This window comes from Macadamia integrifolia, unplaced genomic scaffold (genome assembly GCF_013358625.1).
Source record: "Macadamia integrifolia cultivar HAES 741 unplaced genomic scaffold, SCU_Mint_v3 scaffold1608, whole genome shotgun sequence".
Taxonomy (NCBI): Eukaryota; Viridiplantae; Streptophyta; class Magnoliopsida; order Proteales; family Proteaceae; genus Macadamia; species Macadamia integrifolia.
The window spans coordinates 121,956-141,820 of record NW_024868278.1 but is presented as its reverse complement, the minus strand read 5'-3'; the positions used below and the strand labels follow the sequence as shown (position 1 = coordinate 141,820).

At 38.8% G+C, this 19,865-nt stretch overlaps 1 long non-coding RNA gene across 3 annotated transcripts; it reads right to left on the bottom strand.

Annotated features, from left to right (window-relative positions):
• Positions 1-2,188: 2,188 nt before the first annotated feature.
• On the bottom strand, positions 2,189-17,685 carry LOC122064333. Of its 3 annotated transcripts, XR_006135656.1 has the most exons (4): positions 14,187-17,685; positions 6,243-13,300; positions 2,953-4,781; positions 2,189-2,848 (listed from the first exon to the last, which is right to left on the bottom strand). It is a non-coding gene; the product is annotated as an uncharacterized LOC122064333 (long non-coding RNA). The 3 variants fall into 3 exon arrangements; XR_006135654.1 differs by having other exon boundaries at positions 2,953-13,300; XR_006135655.1 differs by having other exon boundaries at positions 2,953-7,471.
• Between the last annotated feature and the right edge of the window lie 2,180 nt (positions 17,686-19,865).

Genomic DNA, 19,865 nt, shown 5'->3' with positions numbered 1-19,865 from the left:
AATCTCATGGGCCCGTCAGATTTTTAGCTACTTTTGGTTGTGGGTCCATGAATCGAGGATATTCTTGGGTAGCGGGCCAACGAAAAAAGATGTCTTTTTTACAGTCCAATCAAATCTCATCTTTTTGGGGTCCGAAAATGTATAAGTTTCACAATTTTTTTCTACTCTGAGGGCCTGTTTGGTATCGTTTCTGTTCCAGAAACGCTGTTTCGTTTCAAAAACGAAAATTTCAGTTTCTGTGTCAAAACGCAGTTTTTAAACGAAAAAATGGTGTTTTAAAATTTCAGATTTTTATCGGGAAATGGTGTTTTTTCAGTTTTTTTTTTTCACTTTTTGTTCCAAAAAAACAGAAACGGACCATAAGTGCACCAAACAGAAGATTCCGTTTTTTCGTTCCAATAGAACGAAAAAACTCCAGAAACGTTTTTTTGGAACGATACCAAACGGGCCCTTCTGAGTGTGTGAAAGAGACTTGATGGTGACCCCTACCCACCTATCTCCATAGTTATGTACTTATTATCCTTCTCATGAGAGAGCAAAAATGCTAAGAAAATATTCTATTGCCCCCTCGCTCTTTTTCTCTTTCTAGCCTGATCTCTTGTCCAAACCTTGGTCCTACACCTACCCAAGCCTAGTGACAATACTAAATCACATAACTCAAGACTCAGCCCGAGGCTAAAATTCTGTCGAAACAAATTTGCCTTTTACTTTGTGCGTTGAAGTTCTGTCAAAATTTCCAAAGAATCACGGAAGGTATATGGGTTTTTGAAGTATCACAAAAGGTCTAGATTCTTTGAAGAAAGAAAGCAAGTGACCGAATTTACTTCCATCAGAACCGAATAACCTTCACCAAAAGACCACATGTACAACAAAAGGGGCCCACCCCTCTTGACTCGATATAATCTTTCAACATATTAGGCATGATGTAGACTCTCTATTTGCATACAATATTTGTATATTATAGCATAGTAGTAATTAACCATGCATGTACTATAAAATTTATTGGGGAAATATTCATCTTTCAAGCATCTAATAGGAAGACTGGTTCAACTAGGTGGAGTGGGTGCCTAACATCTCCCAACTCCATAATCTGACACTTACCTTTATCTCTGGACTAGGCCAAATTTTGGGCCATTTCCTATGGATGAGGCCCCTTAGGTGGCGACTCCAATTTTTATGCCTCCCAATCCCTAGAAATTTGTCATTTTATATTAAACTATCATTAATACTCCTACTAGAAAACACCCCCAAGGGAAAAACACGCCACACGAAACAAGCCTCTTTGTGTCCCCGAGATGGGTCACGATGGTGCAGGGCCCACGGGTGCGCACAGGAGAATGACGAACACTTCGGCCGCTATCCTTACACTATCATGTTTCAGAAGATAGACATTCAGAAAACTAAATCTCACAAGTTAAAGAGCTTAAGAGCTTCCAATGTTCATTTAGATTATTACGCATACACTGGAACTCGGAGACATGGATAGAAGAAAAAGTATTAGAAACAGAACAAAAGAATACCCTAGAAATCATGTAATCTCAGGTAGGTGGGTAGGGGAACACAGACGTTCTGGTTTAAGGTTTTTTTCCTAGATGCTTGTGAGTACTTATAATTCATCGGTTAGCTTGCAATTCCTTAGAACTTGCAGATCATGGCTTTGGTTCCTACTCATATAAACCCTATAAGTGAGAAATCTCATGTAGAAGGAGAGAATAAACAACAAAAAGAAGGGGAAAAACTTACTTCGCAATTCTTCGATCGTGGTTTCACAAGGGGACGATGAGCTTGAAATTGGTTGGTGAGTTTGAAGTTCCTCAAAGCATGAATAGCCAGTCATCATGCATGGACTAATCATTGGATTTTGAAGAGAAAGGGTAAAAAGGTAAGTTTACCCTACAAAAAGAGTAATTTGATGATTTAAAAAATTTTGCCCTATTGATATCACCATTTAACTACAAAAATCTAAAGGAGTGGGCTAGAAGTAATAAGATCATCAACATGGGGAGACTTGAATAATATCTAACATAGTTGGGAGTGCATTGAATTTCAGGCACAACACGAGGTATGTGTAATTTCCGCTTAGTTTTAAAACATCAATGCTTACCTGTCCATATTCACTGAAATTCTAAGGTTTAAATCCTTGGGTCGTTGAAACAAGACTTCTAAATTTACAAGCTACATCAAAGCATTAAACGAATAAATTTGATAAAATATTTATATTTAGGGAAAATGTCGCCCCCCTCCCCTGTATTATGGCCTTATTGCATCTGGACACCAGTATTTTTAGCAATTACGCCCCTTACGTTTAATGGTGTTATGTTAGTATGTTGTTGGGAATCCCAGAAGACCATTTCACCCTTAACCAAAAGAAGTAAATCTAAAGACCACATTTTATCCTCTTGTTCATCTTCAACCCAAACATCTCCAGAATCCCAAAGAGAACCCTACATCTGACTCGTTCCTCTACTTTCTTGACTTGGAATCCGTATTTTCTAGGCTCACCTGTAACATTTGATCCGTTCAAACCCCTGGCTTTGTATTGTTCTTGACACCAAGGAGGGGAGCATTGTTGTAGGTAGTGGGCTATATTTGCTCATGGTTGTCTCTGTGAATCGACGAAGTCATCATAGGCATCAGGGAGGCTGACGATGGCACCAACTAAGAGATTTGGATCACTGGCACCAACTATTTGTCTAATAATTAATTTAAGCCCATAAATCCAACACTATATCTTTCAAGGCAGCTAACGAAGCTGGGATTAACCTTAATGAGACGATAGAGGATCCCCTATGGTGAACCTGTTGTGGATAGTTGCTTCCGTAGCCCGCCATGTAACTTATGGCTCCACCTGCAATTTGAACAATAGAGTAAGAGTCGATCATTAATTTCAGATAAAAAATCAAAACAGAGCCACCAAATAAAACTGAAAATTAAAATCTCTATCGAAATTACCAAAGAAAGCACGAAGTTGAGAAGATCAAAAGAGGAAGCAGAGCCTGCAAGATGTAATGAGAGTAGAGAATGAGGGAAAGCACTGTCATTAAGTAATGGATATGAGTAGCTTTGCCATTGTTCTTGTTTGCTTGATCTATCGGCAAGATCAGTGTTGTAAGTACCAAAAACCATCTCTAATAATCTAAGAACTAACCCTCTTCTTCTTTCCCAAATTTTAAGACCTTGAAGTAATTAACTGCATTGCATACATGTAAGAACGGTGGGTTCAACTGCTTACAAGAATCAAATACACATTTACCATTTCAAATATTTCTTTTAATGGGTCAGCACTAAGTCGATTTGCCTAAACTCTCGTTTAAACTTTAAACTGTCCATATGCAGAAGACTAAAATATGAAATTGACTCTAATAAAAGCAACTAAAGTACGAACCACCATGCGTTGAGGATTGCATGGCACATCACAGCTGAATCCAGCTAAGCTGTAAAATGAGTAGAAGCTGCCTATATCAGAAAAAATGAAATAAAACAATAATAATAATAATAATAATAAAAGGAGTAGAAGTTGTGCCCAATAATAGCCAAGGCCAAAGAGTACAAAGAACAAAATGGACGCAAGTCACATTGGTTCAGATCAAATTTGCCAATACAGAGAACAAATTGACAGGTTCCATCAATGCTGCAGAAGTGTGTTCGCAAAAATATGATAAAGATGCCAGTGATCCAAAAATATTATAAAAGATGCCCCCTAGCATATTGGTGCCGTGATAAGAGATCAAAATCCTACCAAAATAAAAAGATAAGAGATCAAAATGATGAGATATGATATCAACAATTTTAAGAAATTTACAAGAGACTTCAAATAAGCTCCACAACCCACAAATGAGGACAGCCTAATTCTCAGTTTCAGCTTTTATAGCTAGGGCTTTCACTGAGGAAATACAATCATCCCTCAAAAAACATTCCACAATTCAGTCAGAAGTGCCACAAAACAAAGAAACGATCCCGAACAAATGTCCTCTCAGTTTCAGCTTTCATGGCTAGGGCTTTCACTAAGGAAATACAATCATCCTTCAAAACATTCCATGATTCAGTCAGAAGTGCCACAAAACAAATGTCCAACAAAACAAAGAAACGATCCCGAACAAATGTTCTCTCAGTTTCAGCTTTCATAGCTAGGGATTTCACTAAGGAAATGCAATCATCCCTCAAAACATTCCACGATTCAGTCAGAAGTGCCAAACAAATGTCTAACAAAACAAAGAAATGATCCCGAACAAATGTTCTCTCAATTTTAGCTTTCATAGCTAGAGCTTTCACTAAGGAAATACAATCATCCCTCAACACATTCCACGATTCAGTCAGAAGTGCCACAACAAATGTCCAACAAAACAAAGAAACGATCCCGAACAAATATCCTCTCAATTTCAGCTTTCACAGCTAGGTCTTTCACTAAAGAAATACAATCATCCCTCAAAACATTCCACGATCCAGTTAGAAGTGCCACGACAAATGTCCAACAAAACAAAGAAACAATCCCGAACAAATGTCCTCTCAGTTTCAGCTTTCATAGCTAGGGCTTTCACTAAGGAAATGCAATCATCCCTCAAAACATTCCACGATTCAGTCAGAAGTGCCACAAAATAAATGTCCAACAAAACAAAGAAACGATCCCAAACAAATGTCCCAACAAAACAAAGAAACGATCCCACAACTATAAACTACCATCCTTGTCAAAAAGTGTAGCAACTCAGTAGAATCTACCATCTTTGGCAATGCTGCTTGGAGCCCCTGAGAAGAATTCTCCTTGCTGTTCCTTCCACCATCTCCTACACAACCAAATTTTGTTCCCACAAAAACATGCTAATTATGAATACAGATAATACTGTAATGATCTCAACATTGTTTATATGCAAAAGGGGTTTGTCCACAGAACACACATGCCAACAGGGTCCGATCGTAAGAAAATGAAAAGAAAAAAAATCCCCAATATATCAACAATGCCATGGATATAAAACTAGCAGTGACCTAGATCATGTTGACCCAAAGAAGATTTGTGAATGCAGTAGATAACTGGATATATTGATTGGATCCCAGGAGGCAACATGTTAAGCAGAAACAACATTTGGGCCATGGCATAAAATTTGTTCCATCATGCCTCTAAGTTCTCTCCAGAGTTCGTCATAGTTTAGCTATCAAAACAAGTCCGATGGTATGCATTGAGTTTTTTGGTACATGGTATGCTCCCTCTCTTAACTAATAATTCCTATGTATATTAGTGCTTCCCATTTCCAGAAGTTTCATATAAACCAGCAAAGGAATATCTCTGAAATAAAAAAGTTACCGAATTAAACCCCTGAGAAAAAAAATGTATATTACTTTATCTTCTAAGGAGTAAGGTGTGCTTCACCAAGTTTATGTCATAGCATATATCCTTGGCTACTCAAAACCCAAGTAAATTCATGTTTCTAACTTACAGTACCGACATTTCTCTCAAGAAATGAATCCTATTTGACCAACAAAGAAAAGGGACGAGACTTTGAACCTCAACCCTCTCAAAACGCAATGTCCAAACTATACCTAAGAAGTGTAACTTCTTCCCACTTAGAGGTTTTAGAATTTGAATATCCATTTGCAATATCACCACAAATTTATACCAAATTTGAAGTAATCTTCCCTTTTAGAGTCAACAATTTCATTCTGAACCTAACTAATAAAGATGCATTACATATGAAAACACTAACAACGCATGATTTGACTGCAAACTGAAAAATCATTTATTTTTTTGGGAAATCCAAATCAAACATCAACTTCACAAAAGCATCACAAACAAATAGCCTGCATATTAATACTGACAACAAAATGGAAAAAGGGGGGTAAAGATAGGAGTATGCTTCAGAATTGATTGGTAAACTATGAAACCACACACCAAAAATTGATTATCTATCAATGCTGCTGACCAGAACTACCATGCATGCCAAAAATAAAAAAACTTGCACAAGTAAAACAGCAAACATCTACAAGGCCAAATTACTTTGGAGTGTCAACCATTTAAAACCCACATACTAACAAGGAAATAGAAGCCCCATTTTGATCCCACTACATACTATCATTATTTCGTGAAAGCTTCAAAATGCCATATATAAAGAACAAGAAATTTTGGATTTGAAATTTTAAAAATAAGTAGATGGTGATATTAACAGGTTTAATACTCTTGGAAGCTACCATATAGCAACTATTTGACTTGCATGGACAAAATCAATTTCACAGGCTATGAAAGTAATGTTCACCTTAACACTTTTCCAATCAGAATGGAGTACCAAGATACTCAACATATGTGCCAAGTCCTCTAAGAGTATAACCAGTAAAATTCACATAATGTGCGAAGATTTCTTCATATGAATCTGTTCTCGGATCATAATAACACGACCTCAACGTCGTAGCACTCGCAAAATCAGCATTCCTAATCATATTAAAAATTTGGAGAAGCAATTGCCCCATGCATTCGGAAACTATAGAAAAATTACCCATAATCGGCACAAAGTCAGTGGTTTGCAGATCAATTTGATAAATCATAATCCAAATGCTATTAGTATAGTCCTTGAGCACCCAGAAATCTATTAGTGAACTTCCATCAACATGATCTAGAACACATAACTCGTCTCCCAACAAATTGAGAGACAAATGCTTGTAATTGTTTGCATCATTTGCCCAATGCTCTAGGAATGGAAGTACTTTGAACTCTTCAAGCTCAAGATCCAGAGAAAGAATGAAAGCAATGGATTCCAATTCACGCGGAATTATTGAGTGGGCGCCGCTATACAGTTCAGGATAAACCATCCAGTTGGCACTCCCATTTACAAAACACATGGTTGAACTACCATATTGTTGAATTTTACAAGGGAGCTTTCCTATATTTCTCTATGATGCCTGGGCTCCTCCTTGAGGTATGGTAAATAACTCACACTCAAACCTGCTCTTAGGGGCAAACGTACTATAGACCACCCTCAAAAATATGCGGATTACTTTGAATTCAAGGCTTTAGGAATTAAATCCAAGTCCTTCCACATAACAAGATGCTTGTGCAGGGATTTCCATAGTCTTCAGAGTTGCTGGGTTCCATACCAAAGTTCTTCCATCAGCAGAATTATGAAGGCAAATCAACCCATTACAAGGTCTCCCTCTCATTTCAATATGAATATGCCATAGGAATCCATCGGGTAAATCTGGCCGAATTGAAACACATGTCACAATCCTCTGTTCCTGTTGTTCCTTGATTATACATAACCTAAAAAATGCATCTGTATCTAGCCTAAGAACTTGCATAAAGTCAGTATTTTGGGTCAGCCTAGCTTGGTGTGAAGTAACAAAATGAGGACTGGAAAGAAAATTGTTCCATTGTTTGCTGACACACTCAAATCTTGAAAGTACTTTCACTGGTAGCCGAAAAAGAATATTTCCCATTATATCTTCATTTATTGAAACCACAATACTGGGTTCCATTGTGAATATACAGTTCCTGTAAAAAAAAAAAAATTAAGCAAAAAAATGGTACATCAATCAACAAAATGTTACAAAAAGAAAGCAAATAATGCAAGCCTCTATCTACAGGCCAGGACTGCAACCAGCAATGGGTGAAGTGGAGAAGTGTCTCAGGAGTGCTATGTGATAAACACATGCCTGTTAAACTCAACAGAAAATTCTACAAGACAATAACACAACTAGCGATGATGTATGGGGCACAGTGTTGGGCAATCAAGAAGAGTAATTTGAATAAATTGGGTGTAACAGAGATGAGGATGTTGAGAGGGATGTGTAGAAAGACCCGGAGAAAAAAAGTAGAGAATGATTGTATTAGAAAATAGTTAAGGGTGGCTCCAATCCAGGATAAGCTCCGCGAGAGCCGATTGAGGTGGTATGGCCATGTTCAACGGAGACCCATTGATGCCCCAATAAGGAAGTATGACCAGTTTCAATTACATGGAGCTAGAAGGAGAGGCAAACCTAAAATGACCATTGACAAAGTGGTAAGAAAAGATATGTTGCTAGTAAGGATCGATATTAGTATGACCGCGGATAGAGGTAAGTGGAGGACAAGGACCCGTGTAGCCGACCCCTTATAGGGGATGTTCCAAGGATGCTGCTTTGACTACTGCTTTAACTTCTTCTTTTTACCTCCTTTTACCCTTTTTTACCTCTTTTTAGAATGAATATGCTTATGCTTACATGCATCTTAGACCTTATCGGATCCATGTAGCCGACCCCATCAAGTTGAGATAAAGTTATGGTTGTTGTCTATTATTGTCTGCCATGTTCTTTGGAAAACCAAATTGGATGACTATGTTTATAGACTTATATGCAGCTCTTTATTATTGCCTAGTGCCTTCCATTCATTTGGAAAACCAGATTGGCTTATGTATTATTGCATTGGTATAAAGTACGAACCTTTAATCTTTACTTAGCATATGAGTAATAGGATTCAACTAGGATTTGAGTCAAATAGAATAGCTGTATAAAAAAATAACACAAGAACGCTTTATTCAATAAGGCGGCATCTTATGCCCGCCCTATCGCCAAAGCACTCCAAATGACCCCGGTCGCCTCACCGCCTTAATAACCTTGCAGAAGACATCTACAGGTCTCCAAAAGACACCCACAGGTGACAAGAGTTTGAAACAATTGGTAGACCACTTGGCCGCTCTTGTGCAAAAATATGCAAAGGAGCAACAAGAGAAGACACCTCCAACCAAAGCACCAGAACCTGAGGTTAAGGTTAGTGTGGAAGAAATTCCAGTCATTCCTAATGTTAAGGAAGAGTTAGTCCTTGATGTTCCAAACCAGTGAAATTTTGATGAAGAGGTCGAAAGCAACATGGTCGTAATGGTGGACAATGAGGTCGAGCCCGAGGAGATTGGCACTACAACTATGATGAGTGTGAATAACCAAGAGGAAGATCCTATGGGGTTCAAGATGAACCAATGGTTGAAGAAACCATTGAGGAGACTATGAACGACAAGAACGAAGAACTTAAGGAGCTCAAGTTTAAGTTTGAGAAGGTAGAAGATGTACTAAAGATGACCCTATGGATGCATCCAACAATGTTAAGGTTGCGCATGTGGAGTTCATCATCCCATTGAAGAATCTAGAAGATCGTGCCCTTCACATTCTAGACTACATTCATGTCATCAAAGAATTTCCTGAGTTTTACTATGGACTGCAGCTTAACCTTCATCACACCAATGTGGTCGTTCTCATGTTCAAAACTCGAGGTCGAGTTATTTTAAGTGGTGGACACTTAATGCAAATAAGTCACTTAATGGGCTTATTTTATTGGAAATAGGCCTTGGGTTGGGTATATAGGTGTTGGGCCTTTGATCCCATGGGTTTTCTCTGTAATAAGCCACTTTAATGAACCTAAAATATGGGTAGAAAGTAGGAATTAATTCATTTAGTTAGAGTCCTATTTTGAGTCCATTTTCTATGTTATTTTAGTTTTCTAGTCAGTTTAGGTTTTCCTAATTAGTTAAAGGATTGGGTTAGGCCTTTCCTTTTTGGTGTTTGAGTCTATTTTAAATCTTCTATATGAGTTTGAAAAGGGCTACAGCATTGAACATGAAATTATTAATGAAATTGCAGCTTTGTGCTTCCAAAATTTTGAGAAAGAATTCTTCAATAGCTGAAATAGTTGTGGGTGAGAGGCCTAGGATGAGATAGCAATCACACCATCCCACCCACATCTATCCCATCTCCATACTTCTTCTTCCTTTATTATTCTTTCACCATCTTTTTCATCCAACAAGTAAGAAGACTGAGGGTGAGAGACCCAAGGTATGAATAAAGAATACATTACTTGCTGTTGCAACTTATTCCCTAAGAAGGATACATCAGTTGAGAAGCTGAGGATGAGAGAGACCCAAGGACTGAGACAGTCCAACCACTCTCCCTCAGCACCCATCAAACCCCTTTTCCATCTTCCCTATTTCACTCAACAGTCCATAACTTCCATTCATATTCAGACCTCATAACTGTCCCAGTTTTCCAGATTTATTTATTGCTGAGAAGAATTTTCTACAGGAATATTTCCTAGGCGGAATCTCTCCAACCTCAACTCAGATTAAGGGCCCCCTTTGGGGTTTTTTTCTGGCACACCAGAGGAAGCTTTGACCAAGGTTTGGTGCCCAGCAGTAACTCCCATCCTCTGATCCAAAAGCTTCTTCTAGTTTCCTTCTTTCAAGATCAGTAAGTGCATCCGTGGATCTCCATATCCTGCAACATGATTGAAGGATCCTTTTGGGATTTTGTTGGACATCTCAAGGGAAAAACTCAACCTGAAGAAGAACTCCATCTTCTAGAAGGTTGGATGTCACACGCTTTTTTGGATTAAGCAATCCAGCCATCTGATTGAACTTAAATTTTGACTAGGCATTCAAGAACCCTAATTTGGAGACCAATTCAAATATGGGGCCTTTCTAATGGCTTGATCTTTAGATATTTGCAAAATATCAATTCTGCCCTTCCCTTCTCAAGATCTAAAAGAGGTTATTGTTTTGTGTTCAAATAGTTACTGTTTTGCTTCCATTTGTTAATTCAAGTTAACTATTGAAATCAAAGATTGTTTGTGCTTTACTACCCTAATTTCTGACCTTAATTTGAGCTGAAAATTACTGTTTTGCCCTCACGGATATTGTTTTTTTCCCCCTCCCTAGTTGATGTCATATTTCACTTCATTATTTGCATCTGGACCATCCTTTGAGTATAGATCCTTGTCAACTGGATACTATTTTGATTCTTTCAAATTTAGTACTACATTATATGCGTCTAGAAGTTACCCAGAAAATTACTTAGATTAGGACTATTGCAAGTCTTGATAAAACCACCCAGATAACAGAAACAGTAGCAGGTCTTGAATGGCCCTTAATCTCCTGATCGAAGGTCTATTTTGGGGCTTAAACAACAAAAAAAAAGGGATAGCTTCTTGAGTTTGGAACCGATTCCCCTATCAGCCAAAAAAGCCTGCAAAGGATTGGCCACGGGGCTGATTGATAGGGGAATAAGTTCCCAACCCAAGAAGCTCTTCCTTGTTGCAGTTGGAGCTTGTACCAATATCAGTAACTGAAATTTAAAACTGAATAACAACCTTTAAAAGAAATAGGGAAATAAAGAAGAAACAGAATCGGTTGGAAGGGTGACAAGGGAGAAAGGAAAGGTAGTTTTGGGTTAGGCCTCTCACCTTCCCCTAGGCATTTCACCCTCTCAATTTGTTGGGCATCTCACCCTCTCAGAATCTTGGACTTTCTCATCCATGGAGTAAAACTCACAATTCATTAATTCAAATCTAAACTATTACAATCAATCCATACCTCTATACAGGCTCTCCAACTGAATTACAATTTGGAAATAACTAAAATAGGTTACTAACTAGTTACTAGCTTCCTAACCTGACTTCCTTGCTTGGCAAGAACATAAACAACTAACTAATTTGTTTAACAAGGAATCAATAAAAGGAAACTAACTAAGACTACTAAAAGGAAACAAATATAACTACTAACAAATAAAAATAGAAACAAAGAACTAATTAAATCCCAGCTGTTGTAGAGATCGATGGGCCACCTTCTTGCTGCCTAAAGCCACTCAAAAGAACAGAAGTACAGCTCATCTATGTATAAGACTGTAGGGCTTCTAGAAGGTTGTCCCAAGCTCATTGCAGCTTGCTTACTAGGACAAAATCGGGAGATGGATCTGCTGCCCAATGGAGAAACAAGGAACTAAAGCTGCTGTAAAACTGATCCAGTTCTGTGCTGGCTTGATGGACAGAATTAGGCCAGTATTCAAACCAGCTTTGCACCCCCTTTTTGATAGCTCGCTCTACATCAAGTACGATCCCCTCCTCTTTATTTAGTACTTCATATAAATAAGCAAAATAGGAACCACCCCCCACCCCCCAAAAAGTGTGGAAGGCGGAATCCCTTTACAGCCTAAGTTTTCCAAAAAATAGAAACTCTTTTAGAACTCAACAAGATAAAAACTAATACTAATCCCGTATAGGATTCAAATCCCTCATATTTGGGATTATAGAATTGGCCCATTACAATAGTAAACCCAAAAATACCAGGCCCATGGCTCATACAACCCATTGGAAACTCAAAAGTAAATGTATGGTCTGTTTTTTGTCCAATCTAATCCATTATATTCTGGTCAAACCAATGACTCATGGCCTGCCCTCAATTTTTTTTCGAGAAGGGTGACCTGCCCTCATTTACTAATTAATGGAAGGGTGTGATTCCAAATCATCAGTTAGGAGCTTAGTTGTAAATCTTGTATTGGTGGTCATTCTGGCTTAGCGATCAAAATTATTTTTTAGCTGCCAACAATCAGACTTCAATACTCTCGTTATGCACCTCTTGACTTTCCAGCGACAGAGTCCTATTTAATCAGACAAATAAAATTTCAAAACCCAATAAAAATGAAAAAGAAGAAGACGAAAATTGAAAATAAAGACAAGGAGTTAGACATTTCTATTCCCATTGATCACTACAAAAGATGGGGTTTTTTTATCAACCAGATCATCATCTCCAATCTCCTCCTTCCTACCCATCAGAAATATACTCAACTGAAATGATTCCCATCAGGTGACAGATCTTACACTCTGTTCTCCAATCAGAATGAACTAAGATACGGGTAGAGATAAGAATATTACCAAGCTCACTTCTTTATTAGTTCAATTCTTGTTTTAGACTGACATTTGACCAATGTGAAGGGTGTGGGGCCTCCTCTCTCACATCCAAGTGTGTACCATGTGGCAAGAAAACAAAACCTCATGAGGTAAGGCCCTCTTTGGTATCATTTTTCTTTTTGATTTTTGTCTATTTCACAAAAAGCATTAATGAAAACCATTTTTTATCAAAACATAAAAATGGTTTGGTAATTACTTGACAAAAATGGTTTTTTGTGAGAAATAGATTTGGTATCCCTATGTGTAAAATGGGTTTTTAAAAAAATGAGTGAAGGGATGTCCCCTTCACCCATCTTCCTCATAACTCCCTTTCTTCACTTTCTCTTTTGTGGTTTGCTGCAACTTCTTTCCCTCTCATCCTCCCTTTCCCTTCTCCTCCCCCTTCTTGTTGACCCTTCTCATCTCTCTCTCTTTCTTTTTTCTTTTTTTTTTTCTTTCTGAAATGATTTCAGATCTGAAAATCTGATCTGCTCAAATCTGAAACCACAAATAGCCCCAAGGCAGGCTGCTGCAGCCAGCCCTCAAGGGCCAACACCCATGGCTGCTACGTGTGGTTGGTCACGGCTAGTGGGCAGCTGGTCGGTCCTCTCCTCTTCCACTTGCAGATCTGAATACCTGCAGAAAATATCCTTGTAAAAAAAAAAAAAAAAAGAGAAAGAAAGCTGCAATCGATTGATGGAAGGAGAAGAAAAGAACGGAAGTGGGGATCGTTTGTCGCTAGACAATCGTTGGCAATAACCTCCATCGCCGGAAGTGACGGATTTGCAAGGAGGAGAACAAGTGTGCCGATAGTTGAGGGGTAGGGATGGAGATATGAGTTTCTACTTGTTTTTCTTAAACTAGAACGAAATGACATTTTTACCCTGTATTTTGGGAGGTATAAACACGTGCACATTAATCTTTAGCTCAAAAACAACTACAAATAGTTTTCCGTGAAAAACCATAAATGGCTTTCAAGTTCTTTTTTATTTTTGTATTTTTTCAATATTTTTTAAATAGAAATAGGCTTCATAAACAATACCAAACGCAGCCAGAAACGATTTTTAAGGCAAAAATCAAAAAGAAAAATGATACCAAAGAGGCCTAAGTTGGTAAAGCTCATAATTTGTAATTTTACAAGGATCCATAAAATTAAAGAATCAATTAACACTACAATAGTGCAATCAGTCTGTTAAAGCTTTATATGATGTTTAATTCCTCAATTGCAACTAACGAGAGATTTAGCAATACCAATAAGGCCCTTGTGGCACAACTCCCCACCCCAAAGAAAAAGCTTGAGTGCAGATGTAAAGACAAAATCTTAAGTGAATGACCCACATCAGAACCAGTGGAAGAAACTACTTTATAAAATATAACACAACAGCTTGAAGCATAAAAAGGGGCACATTAAACACTATTTTCCTTACAGAACATAGCCATCCAAGCTGTTCCAGCCTAAAATGTGATCAGATAATCCACAATAGGTAAAACAAAATAATAATTTAGTTTAACAATATCTCACCTTGTCATCAACATCAGTAAAGTTCCGCACATAATTGACTTCATGACCCAGATATTGCAGGTATCTGCCCAATTCTCAAAAAAGCAAAACCTGGTTAGTATCCAAAGTTATGGCCTAACTGGTTTAGCAAAGGTAAATCAACATGGAAATACCTTACAAATAAAAATCATATAAAAATCCCAAGTCTAGACGTTGTGCAATATCAATAAAGGTCATTCTGATCGAACATACTTCAACAGCATAGTGTGGTAACTGAATATACTACAATGAGCAATAAAGGCTTTGAATGTAAAGTGCAACATGCACCAAAGCAGCCAGAGAACTTACAGGAAACTGATAACTCTAGGCATACTAATGCATTAATTCGAGTCAGGTAGGATTCTAAGATGCAGCAATTCTATGATTTATCAATCAATAATCTGCCTCAATCAGTTACATTGGGCATTGAGCAACATCAACTATGAATCACCCTTGACAACTACATACCCATTGGGTGATTAGCCATAATAAAAAATTCTTGAATAAAGCGATAATCCTGTAAAATTATTATTGATGAATTCATGCAGCACAATTTTCTTCATTTGCTTTCTCTGCTCCAAAAGGATGTCCATCAAAATTTCATTGGAACAAATAACAGTTCCATGTCCATAGGCCATAGCTCAATCGGTTCACACTACATGGCCACCACAAGATTAAAGGTTAAAGTTCAAAATTTCAGGTCCAGCTCAGCCTAAGGGTGCAAGTTTGGCCTTGACGGCCCGAACCCGCGCTTTGGCCCGCCCTGATCTTGAACAAGTATCAACCCGAAAATTTGGCCCTGAGGGCCAGCCTGACCCTGAGTCAGGGTCAGGGTCAGGGTCAGGGTCAGGGTCAGGGTCAGGGTCAGGGCAAGGGCGGGTAAGGGTTGATGTCTTTGGCCCGCCCAACCCGCCCTGAACCCGGCCCTGATTTTTTACCCTGAGTTTAGCCTTGGTTTTGGCCCTACCAGGCCCTGGTTTTTGCCCCTAATGTTGACTTTGGGTTTTTGTTTTCTTAGGATGTTCTCCTCTTTGTTTAACATGACAAGGGTTTTGAGATCTTTGGATTGTTTGCCTTATTAAGATGGACGATCTCTTTGTTATTATGACAAATAATTGAAATTTTTTGGATTATTTGGTTTCTTTGGATGATCTCCTCTTTGTTTACCATAATAGTTAGAGTTATTTATATTGTTTCAATGTTTGCTTTAGGATGTTCTCCTCATGACGAGTAATTTGTGACTTTGTGTTTTTTATCTCCTCTTTATTATGAATATTTTTTTATTTTTTAGTTTTTTCATATTTTGCCAGGTCAGAGTCAGGGTATATCTGGCCCTTGATGGCAAACCAGGGTCAGGGTTAGGGCCAATCAGGGTCATCCCGACCCGACCCTGAAAAATCAGGGTCAATCAGGGCGGGTAAGGGTTAGGCTGAACCCTGAAGGGTTGGGCCTGGGTTGAAGTTTTGTGGCCCTGAGTCTGAGTTTGAGTCTGAATCAGATTCAGGGTCAGGGTGAGTTTGGGGCCCGTTAAGGGGACTCAAGGTTGGGCTAGGGTTTTAAGAAGCCTGGTGCACCCCTAGCTCAGCCACAAAAGAAAGATAACAGCTAGGATAACAGCTAGGAATGCACAAAATTTGGGGGTTGACTCCTAGGCGGCACCTAAAGGTAGATCAATGATCCTTCATTAGGACTGATAGGCCATTATGGTACACACCAATTACTGATCAGCCCTATTTTATCCGTCCTTGATCCACCAGGCAAAATATGAAGAGGATCAACAGAGGAAGAACCTATTCTGAACCATTTATCTCGATCACGTGCACTCACAACACCTGACAAGCTGACCTCATGCCCTTATCTTATACCTCATCCCCATGTGAGGTATTAATCATCCATGTGGGACCTAGACCTATACACCTCATCATAGGATGGTGACATCCATAACCGTCTCTGAGCCTAACCACGCCTAGTTTACTTAACCAGGCATAGGTTAGGCAGTTATTTAACTATGGGTCAACTACGGTTGAGTTAGCCGTTGTAAAGACTGACTATGGTCCGGTTAACCGTTACAAGATCGGCCAACTCAGCTTAAGAGAGTGACAAGCTCATCAAGAAGAAAATGATCCATGTTAGCAATGAAGGAGGACATCAACTTCTATATAAAGGCTACTTAATGGATTTTAAAGGTAAGACACTCAACAGACTCATGACTCTATGTTCCCCATCTCTTTTGATTATCTATGACCTGATTTAGGCATCCAAGCCTCTTTCCCAAAGCTCCCTCCGGGCCAGTTCTAATATGTGTGTTGTGCAGGACCGTGCGAGTGGAAAAGTGCATTAAGAAGGACATTGATAAGAAAAATAACGCTGAATAAAGGGTCAAGTATGTAAAATGATGTATTTCAGACGCCAACAGCCCACTGTCAAGAAGACACAAAAGTCAAATTAGACAAGTCTACTTCCCATGAATGAACCAAAAGTTTAAGGTCAGACATTCACAGGCAATTTACACGGTCGCAAACATCAATAGCACAAGAAGCACCTAAAACATCTTGGATATCCTCCAAACATTGTCAAATTGTAGATCTAAGAGCCCGTTTGATAACGTAACCAAAAACGTGTTTCTGTGTTTTCTTGTTCTCAGAAACAAAGAAACGGCATAAATACCATTAGGTAAAAGTGTTCTGTTCCACTTGTTTCTTGAAACATAAATTGAAATTTATAACAATTTATGCTTCAAGAAACATGAATGACGAAACAAGTTTTACTTGTTTCGCTTGTTTCTCGAAACAAAAAAGGGGCACAAACAATCGATCGACACACCAACTACAAACCTATGAAAATTTATGCTGTTCATTCGAAGATCGACACCCCCCTTCCTCTTCAAACGTTGAAGCTTCACTGCTTCTCCTGCGTACCCGACCACGGGGAGCTCTGCAAATACGGCCCTTCTTCATCTCGTTGGTGGAACACCTTCCTCGTCACCCTCTTCAACAGTATGCCTCCCTTCTCCTTCGTCTTCCTCGTGAACCCTAGGGTTTAGGGAAGAACACAGTCATCCAGAAGAAGTCAAGATTCGCCTGCGAAGAACGCAAGGAGCGGCAGAAATTGAACCTCCTCTGTCTCTGAAACCGTACGAATCCTTCCCCATCTTCATCTCGTGAACCCTAGACTGGTCGATCTACTTTTCATCTCGTGAACCCATACGGCAGATTCGCTTCATTCTTGTAGAGATTCGTACGGTTTCAGAGATGTCTCACCTCCAGAGATAAAAGCGAGGTTTTCCCCTCAAATCTGAAGAGTATACCATTCCGAGGACTCTGTTTGAAGGTTCGGCTACTCCTTTCACAACCGTTCACTCATAGGAGAGCTCGGTAAGTGATTTTTTTCCTATTTTTCTTACTATTATTTCTGCTCTGTATTTTGATGAACATGTTCGAGATTTCTGAGTGATCTGAATGGTTATCAGCCTAGGAATTAACTCTGCTTATAGGTGAATGTCAAAGAAACACATAAATTTCATGCTTCGGTTACCATATCAGTCAGTACTTTCTTTGAAGGACTTACTGTAGGGTTTCTGTGCTAGGTTCCTCTTGTTCTTTAACATCTGATGCATCTGAATTAGGTGATCTTCTTGCCTTCCTGAGCCACCGCTTTTGTTCGATTTAGGTTTTTTTTTTTTTTTTTTTTTCTCGATTTATATTGGTATTGAATTTCATCAGAGAACCCCTGAATTCTTAACCTGCGGCTACCCTGTTTTAGGTCTAATTTCCAGTCTGATTTCATAATCCATCTGAGTTGATTCTACACATCTGATTAGAGCAAGACTTTGGGGCATTCAAGGCCTCCCCAAGTGAAATTACCGAGGTGACGAGATCCACCGCCCTGGCTGAACCCATCCCCTTTTTCCACTCTATGAAAACTGATCTTCTTGCCTTCCTGAGCCACAGCTCTTGTTCGATTTAGGTTTTTTTTTCTTTTGTAATTCTCGATTTATGTTGGTATTGAATTTCATCAGAGATTCCCTGAATACTTAACCTGCGGCTTCCCTGTTTTAGTTCTAATTTCCAGCCTGATTTCATAATCCATATGAGTTGATTCTACACATCTGATTAGAGCAAGACTTTGGGCATTCAAGGCCTCCCAAGAGAGATCTTCGACCATGGTTTGAAGAAGATCTAACTCTGATCTGTTGCTATTAAAAATCAGTTTATATTGCTTGCCATGGACTCTTTTTTTTTTTTTTTTTTTTTTTTTGTTGCATTTACCTTTCTTTATTGGTATACTTTGTAGTTTTTATTTGTTGAACCTTGCTTAAAGAAGATGTGGGAGTATGCTAACAAGTCTGGCATGAATTGTGGGAATATTATGTTGATAATTAGTTGATAGTGTTAGTAGGAAAAACAAGGGGAGATCAATTCCCTTGGATTGTAAGGGATTGATTCAGGAGAGTCACTATGGTTGGTGTGAATATTCTGATTGAATGGCATGAGTGTTGGGAATAGTGGGGCACAGGGCAGAGTCAGGTCGTTGGGGTCAAAAGGCCTCTGATTAAGCTCCTCTTCAAAAGGTACACACACTAGCTTTATATTCAGCCAAGTCTCCTGGAGTGGAGTTGGGTTGATTTGCTTTTAGACCTTAATACTGTTGTACATGATGATGACTCCTATTTCCTTTCAATCCCTACTATTTCTAATTAGTATACTTAGGTTTGCATTCATATATTTATTATACCTGGTACTACTAGCTACTGGACTATAGTGTAATATTCCAGGTTTGCTTTTATTGTGTGTGTTTCTGTGTATTCCACAGTTGATGATGGAAACATGGATGGGAAGGAGGAGCCCAAAAGGCAGAATCAGTCTGAGACTTTCTGTATTGATATTTCTAGGCAAAGTCCATTGGTCTGTAACCCTTTGGAAACTCTTGTTCTCTCTTGTGGCCACCTAAACTTGTTGCACTGATTTTACCACAAGCTTCTACTGCCTGGCAGTGGCTCCTTGCCTGTGTGACCTGACCAACAGTCACCCCCCCACCCAAAAAAAAAAAAAAAAACCTACCCTACCTATTTCAAGGTGCACCATCCCTATCTTAACATATTATTTAAGAAAAATAGAAAAAACCATGCTGCCCCTACTGAAATGCCTCTACACGATCTCCCATCAACCTGCATGCTGGCTCTATGGCCACACAAGCTGTCAGGGTTCCCTTGCCCTCAGAAAAAATAAACTTTGACCGGGTGTAAGTTTCATTGTTGAGAGGGGAACAGCCCGGACCACCAGTTAAGGCCCCTAAATGATTGCTTAGTGATACAGGAGGTAGGGGTGCACAGACAACCAAGAAATTGCCTAGAAGCAGCTACCCTTGATAGAATGTGTAAACAGCTTGCTGATTTGGCGTTCTTGCAAGCGATTTTTCAAAAACGTGGGATGTAAAAGATGCATCAGTAGGGGAGTCAAAATTTCGGTCTTGGTATTTGGTTTTGGTTACAAATTGACACCCTTAATTGAAACCTGCAACTGAAACATACTAGGTTTCAGTCAAAATTTCAATGTTGCGAAATATTTTGCTTTCAAGCCAGGTTTCAAAACTTGGTTGTGAATATGAGCTATTGCTCATATAGTTTCCACTTATTAGTTTATGATTACAACAACAAAAAAA